General features: G+C 43.7%; 1 pseudogene; it reads left to right on the top strand.

The window, feature by feature from the left end:
* The first annotated feature begins 279 nt into the window (after positions 1–279).
* LOC110300819 lies at positions 280–1,226 on the top strand (annotated as a pseudogene).
* Positions 1,227–6,671: the final 5,445 nt, after the last annotated feature.

Raw genomic sequence — 6,671 nt, 5'->3', positions numbered from 1 at the left:
CTGTCTACAAAGCAAGTTCAGAACTGCCAAGAAACATAGACCCTGTCTCGAAAACAAACAAAAACAAAAGCATGAGATAACCTAATCAAAGACGAAGTGAAGAATAGACAAATGGCTGATTTCAGAGTCTCCCTGAAAAGAGACAATAACCATTGATCCAGAGAGAGCCTCTTAGGAGAACATGAGAGGAATGGGTAGTGTCTCTCAGTCTCTCCCCCACCGTGGATTCCAAGGCGCCCCTCAGGCTGTGACGTTCCCCCAGTAAGCATTTTAATAGCTATGCCACTCTTCAAGCATGAATCTCAGGAATCTTTGGAGTGTTCACCCTTACAGGCCAGAGGGCTCGAAATGAAGCCTGAGACCAGGGACTTGCCTCGAGCTGAAGAATACAGGGACCAAAAGCCTGAGCAGACAGTGTGCTTCCTGGGTGAAGACACTGTCCCGATTCCTACAGGTGTAGAAGCCAGTGAGCAGGAAGGCAAGTTACAGACAGCACAGAAGCGTGCCACAGGAACCAGGCAGCACTTTTGCTGTGAATGTGGGAAGAGCTTTGCTCAGAGTTCAGGCTTGACCAAGCACAAGAGAATCCACACAGGAGAGAAGCCCTATGAATGTGAAGACTGTGGGAAGACCTTTATTGGGAGCTCTGCCCTTGTCATTCATCAGAGAGTTCACACTGGTGAGAAGCCATATGAGTGTGAAGAATGTGGCAAAGTCTTCAGTCACAGCTCCAACCTCATCAAGCACCAGAGAACCCACACTGGGGAAAAGCCCTATGAGGGTGATGACTGTGGGAAAACCTTCACTCAAAGCTGCAGCCTCCTTGAACATCACAAAATTCACACTGGGGAGAAGCCATTCCAGTGCAGCTTGTGTGGCAAAGCCTTTAGGCGTAGCTCACATCTCCTGAGACATCAGCGGATCCATGGTGATAAAACTGCTCCAAAACCTCTGCATGGAGAGGCCTGGGAAGGTCAGAGTCTGGTGGCAGGCCAGGGGGAAGATGTTGAAGCTCCTGAGACTTACCAGTGCAATGAGTGTGAGAGAAGTTTCACTCGGAGGAGAAGCCTTCTTGAACATAAAAAAATCCACACGAGTGAGAAACCCTACCAGTGTGATGCATGCGGGAAGGGCTTTACCCGAACTTCATACCTTGCTCAACATCAGAGGAGCCACGTGGGGAAAAAATTGTCTCACAGTGATCTGTAGCACACCTGCTGGGGTTGGTGAGCACTTGCAGTGAGCTGAAGACACCTGGAGCCCTCACTACCTGCAGAAGAGAGGGTGTGGCCAATACACACTGTCCGGCGTTAGATGTTATAGTTTGAGGTGGATTATCTTTCCTGTTTAAAAAGTAACTGGAATGAGACTTACCAATTGAGGATATGGAGGTGTTCTCTGGATGAGATCGCACTGAAGTGTTCCCACCATTTGGATCTACAAGGACTTCCAGAACAGTCACTCTTAGCCAGCAGTTTTCTCCTGAATGGATGGTTCCGGATTTTGGAGTGTCCCTTCTTTACTATTTGTTTGTCAATCTGAATCTTTTATGTCTAGTCAGATTCCTGCGGTCTTAGCTCCCCTATTGTGCCTTGTGCATGGGTGCTAGAAAACCTTTACTCCAGGGACTGATGAAATATTCTTCAACACTGAAAATCTGGGTCTAGCTTTCTGAAGAAGTTCTAACTTGGACCATTTGTGTTTGCATCTAACTGGCTAAGGTTCTAGAGTCTGAGGCAGCCCTACAGTTTTCATATTAAGTACACAGTGTTACAGAGTTCGAGTAGAGAGATTCCATATATCTTTACGAGGATAGAGAATATATGATGAAGAATGCCTCCAGCAACTTCTGAAGATGTAGGGAGACATTCCTGTCCTAAAAACCTCCATTAGAACATACTTAGTTGTTTTTTTTTTTAACCTTTTACTGTGAAAGTTTTCAGTTATGAAAATAAAAGGCAATCTTATTTTCATGAAAAAAAAATAGCTGTGCCATTTTACTACCCCAGCTTCCCCCACCCCACCCCCTTTTTTTCTTTCTCTTTAAATTCTCTGTATTGCTAAGAATAATCTTGACCTTCAGACTTCAGGCTGTGTCCGTGCCTACTGAGTGCTGGGGTTACAGCTGTTGTCACACCATGAGCATCAACACCTTTTTAAAAAAGACCAGCCTGGTCTACAAAGTGAGTTCCAGGACAGCCAGGGCTACACAGAAAAACCCTGTCTCAAAAAAACCAAAAAAAAAAAAAAAAAAAAAGACAAGTTCTCATTGGGCAGCTCTGGCAGCTCTGACTGGCCAGGAACTTGCTGTGCAGACCAGGCTGACTTTGAAGTTGTCTCAGACTCAGAGACTTGCCTGCCTTTGTCTCATGGGAAGTAAAGAGTATCAAAGGTATGCCCCACCACAACATTTTCTAAGCTTTCTAAGCCACTCCATCGACATTTTCTAAGGTCTTTTAAAAGGAAGCATTCTTCTGTATATAAGTGGTTTTTGCCTGGATGTATGTGCATAATGTACATCAGAGGCCAGAAGTGGGTATCAGAATCTCCTAGAATTGGAATTCGGGATGGTTAGGAGTGGCTGTCAAGTGCTAGGAACCAACCCAGGGTCCTCTGTGAGAGCAGCAAGTGCTCTAAACCACTGAACTATCCTGCAGCCTTGACATGAACTAGAGAGAGGGAGGGGAAGAGGGAGGGGGAGAGAATGCATGCATATACATTCTTAGCATGATACAATGAGCTTAATCACAGAGACATCATTCGTTTAATGGAGAAGCATATGGTTAAATACTGAAAAGGAGGCTCAGGGTTCTCTAGAGTCACAGAACTAACGGGTATGGGTAGTCTCTATACAGTAAGGGAATTGATGACTTACAGTCCAACTCCCAACCGTGGTCAGCAGCAGCTGTGAATAGAAGTCCAAGGATCTAGCAGTTGCTCAGTTCCACAAGGCAAGCAGGTGAAGGAGAGAGAGAGAGAGAGAGAGAGAGAGAGAGAGAGTAAGTAAATCTTCCTTCTTCCAATGTCCTTATGTAGGTCTCCAGCAGAAGGTATGGCCCAGATTAAAGGTATGTACCACCTTGAACTCAGAGATCTCCCTGTCTTAATCTTCTGGCATTCATAGCCACTATGCCTCAAGATCTCCATGCCAAGATCCAGGTCAGAAACCTGTATCTCCCAGCCTCCAGATTAGGATCACTGGATCATAGCCTTCCAATTCTGGATTGTAGTTCATTCCAGATATAGTCAGGTTGACGACCAGGAATAGCCACTACAGAGGCTAAGTCATTATTGGTTAGATACTATATGAACGCTCTCCTAACAGTTAATTTAAAAAATCAAAACAGTAGATAATTTACTGAACCTTGTCTGTCTGAGAAACTACTTGTAACAAAAAGAAGTTAGACTTTCTTATCTAGGATTGTGACATTTTGTTAACATATAATTGTACAAGGCAAGGGCTCTTGTCACATTTTCATGTGTACTGATAGTGTGTTTTGGTTTTATCTGCCCCATTCCCCTCCCCCTACTCCATTACATGTTTAGTTTCACATCCTTTTGTTCACATAGTGTCCACATATAAGAGAAATCACTCTTTCAGCAAAAGAAGATATGTCAGCCACAATGTGTGGACTGAGCCATGACCTGGAGGAGTGCTTCGTGGGCGTTTCTGAGTGCTCTTAGGATAAGGGCAGCAGAAACTAGCCTACTCAGCAATGACTTTATCAAGTGAACTTGATAGTGATAGTTGAACAAATCTCTCCAAGGCCTTCAAAAAAAAATCCCTCTAAGTAAGGACTTCTTAAATGTCTTCCACTTACAAGCCTTGTCTTTATAATAAAGAGAAGAAAAAAAAAAAAAAAAAACAACACCCTTAAAAGACAAGCAGCTTCTAGCTCACACTGTATTGCTGAGGGTGACCTTGATCTAGTGGTATTCCTGACTCTATCTCCTAGTACTGGAATTACAGATATGCACCACCACTTCTGGTTTATGTGTGGTACTGGGATCAAAACCAAGGATTTGCATATACTAGGAAGGCATTCTACCAATGGAGCTATACCCAGTAGCTGTATACCCAAAGCCCCACCTGAGAATCTGGGTATATAGGAGTATGAAATAGGTATACAAATCAGTCACTGATAATTATAATTTTTTTTAAAAAAATTGTGTGTGTATGTGTGTATATGCGTGTGTGTGTGTGTGTGTGAGTGTGTGTGTGTGTGTGTATGTTTGAGAAATGTCCCCCCATAGGTTCAGACTCTTGCACCCTAAGTGGTGATGCTGTTTGGAGAAGGGAGGTGCAGCTTTGCACTTGTATGGAATGGGAGGTGCTTTGAAGTTTAAAGCCTCATCCTACTTCTAGGATGTTCTCTCTGTTTCCTGCTCCTGCTGCCATGCCGGCTGTCTGCTGCTGTGCTTCCCTGCCCCATGGATTCTTCCCTGGGCAACCATGAGCTACACTAAAGTCTCTTAAGTTTCCTGGTCATGGTGTTTTATCACAGCAACAAAAAAGTAACCAACCCGATGTATACCTTTTACTATTTATTAACATACTAATGAGACCAAGTGGCAAATTAGAAAAAGAATTTTTCTGACAGAATGAGACAGATAGGATATGCCTGCCTCTGGAAAGAACAAGCCAGAAAGAGAGGCTATTTAAGAGCAGTTCAGGAAGAGAGGAGTTGCAAGTCAGGCCAGTTCCATTAAGTCAGTTCTGTCCAGTTGAGGTCATTGCAGTGTCCCCTGAGTGAGTTGGGAGTCAGTGCAGTGAGTGCAGCTAAGTGGAGTTGAGTTTGTTCCTGAGTTTATGCAGTCTAGTGCAGCTCAGCAGAGACAGTTGAAGCCAGAGAATGAGAAAGAGCCAGAAGACTGGAACAAATTACCAGAGTTAGTTTGAGGCCAAACAGAGCAATTCAGCTTGAAGCTGAGAGAAGCCAGATTGAATCAGTCAGCTTAGAGAGGAGTTTGAGCTAGAACAGCTGAGTTGAACCAGCCAGCCAGAGTTCAGAAAGTGCTAGAAACAGTGAGCGTCAGACAATTACATCAGGCAAGTAAAGGCCACTTTAACACTTCAGCAGTGGTCAGACTTGATAAGTGTTTTGACTTTAATTGCCAATGCTGAATATAGCACTTTACATAAATATGTAGTATGAGATGGTGGAAGGCCTTAGACCATTTAAAAAACTTGTTAAAAGACAATCCCAGGTCAAACTTCACTTGATGTTTTATGGATATCTAGTCTGCAACTCAAGGTCAAGTAAACAACTAAATCAAGCATTCTAACTCAATCCCATTCAAAGATACCCCAACTTGACGTAACAATGATAAAATATTAATATTAACCCAAAGATAACCTACCTTGATGTAACAATGATAAAATCCTAACTCCTTGCTGTCCAAAATGAAATTACAATGTTTCTGTAATTTCTACGGAGCAGAGCTTTGTACTAAACATGCTGCACTTCATTATATACAGTCATCTTGCATCTGAACCCAGTTGTTGGTGTCACATGGCCTGCTGCCATGGACGGTACAACATTTTCATGTTTCATGTACAGAACTGAGGCGCTTATGAAGTTATGTGGTACTGCAGGGTGAGTCCTGCCAGAAACACCTCACATTCATTACATTTGATTTTTGAATTGGGCTGTTATCGTTGCATACTCAGAAACCCACTGCTGCCAAATCTTTCACAACCCCGACATTAAGTTACAGTGATCCCTTATGGGTTTAAGAAACTGTGACCTGGGGTCTGGGCGGATGACTCAGAATAATGTTTGCCATGCAATCCAGAGGACCTGCGTAAAGTTCCCCCCTGACCCCCCCCCCAGACCAATCTGTAGCAGCAGCACACACCTGTAACCCAGCACCGAGGGACAGATTTGGGTGGTGTCTGGAGCTCCCTGGCCAGCCGTTCTAGAAGACTTAGTGAGCAACACATTCACTGACAGACCTGTTTCAAAAATAATGTGGTGAGCAATATAGATGGCTGATTTCAATTTCTGGCCTCCGCACACATGTGAACATATGAACTCAATATATATATTCCAACGTATTTTTTAAACTAACAGAAATAAAGCATCAGTTTAACAAAGCAATAGCCTACGACTCACCCTGGCTTGCAGCATTAGATGAGTGTTTTCTTCTATGGAGTGGACTTTAAATACAAATGGAAAATTATTGGTTGTACCTGTAATAGTCACATCACGATTACGCATGGGTCCCTGTATTGTTGATATAGCACACAACATTCATAGCTGAGTAGGACTGTAGCAGTAACTGCCCTTCACTCTGGCTAACTGCAAGATGTCTTCCAGCAACAGGTAGATCAGCCAGCAGGGAGGAAACTTTTAGCCCAGTTCCAGTTTCATTTCTCCATATCCTGTCACCGAAGCAGGTGACATCTTCACCAATAGGTTCTTATCATTCAGTTCCAGCATGCAAGCAACAGCCATGGCAATAGTCTCCATCATCTGAGGGACCTTGGGTATCAGTGTCCTTAGGTACAGGGTCTGATCAAAGAGAGAGAGAGAGAGAGAGAGAGAGAGACTACAGGATGTATTGAGGTCTCTTAGTAGAGGGGAGGAACAATCTCTGAAGGACTGAACCTGAACCACCCTGCGCTTTTATTGATTGTCACACAAAAGGCCTTTTAGCAAGTCAGTTCC

This window comes from Mus caroli, chromosome 8 (assembly GCF_900094665.2).
Source record: "Mus caroli chromosome 8, CAROLI_EIJ_v1.1, whole genome shotgun sequence".
Taxonomy (NCBI): Eukaryota; Metazoa; Chordata; class Mammalia; order Rodentia; family Muridae; genus Mus; species Mus caroli.
The sequence above is the reverse complement of the archived record's forward strand: the minus strand, read 5'-3'. Positions and strand labels throughout refer to the sequence as shown.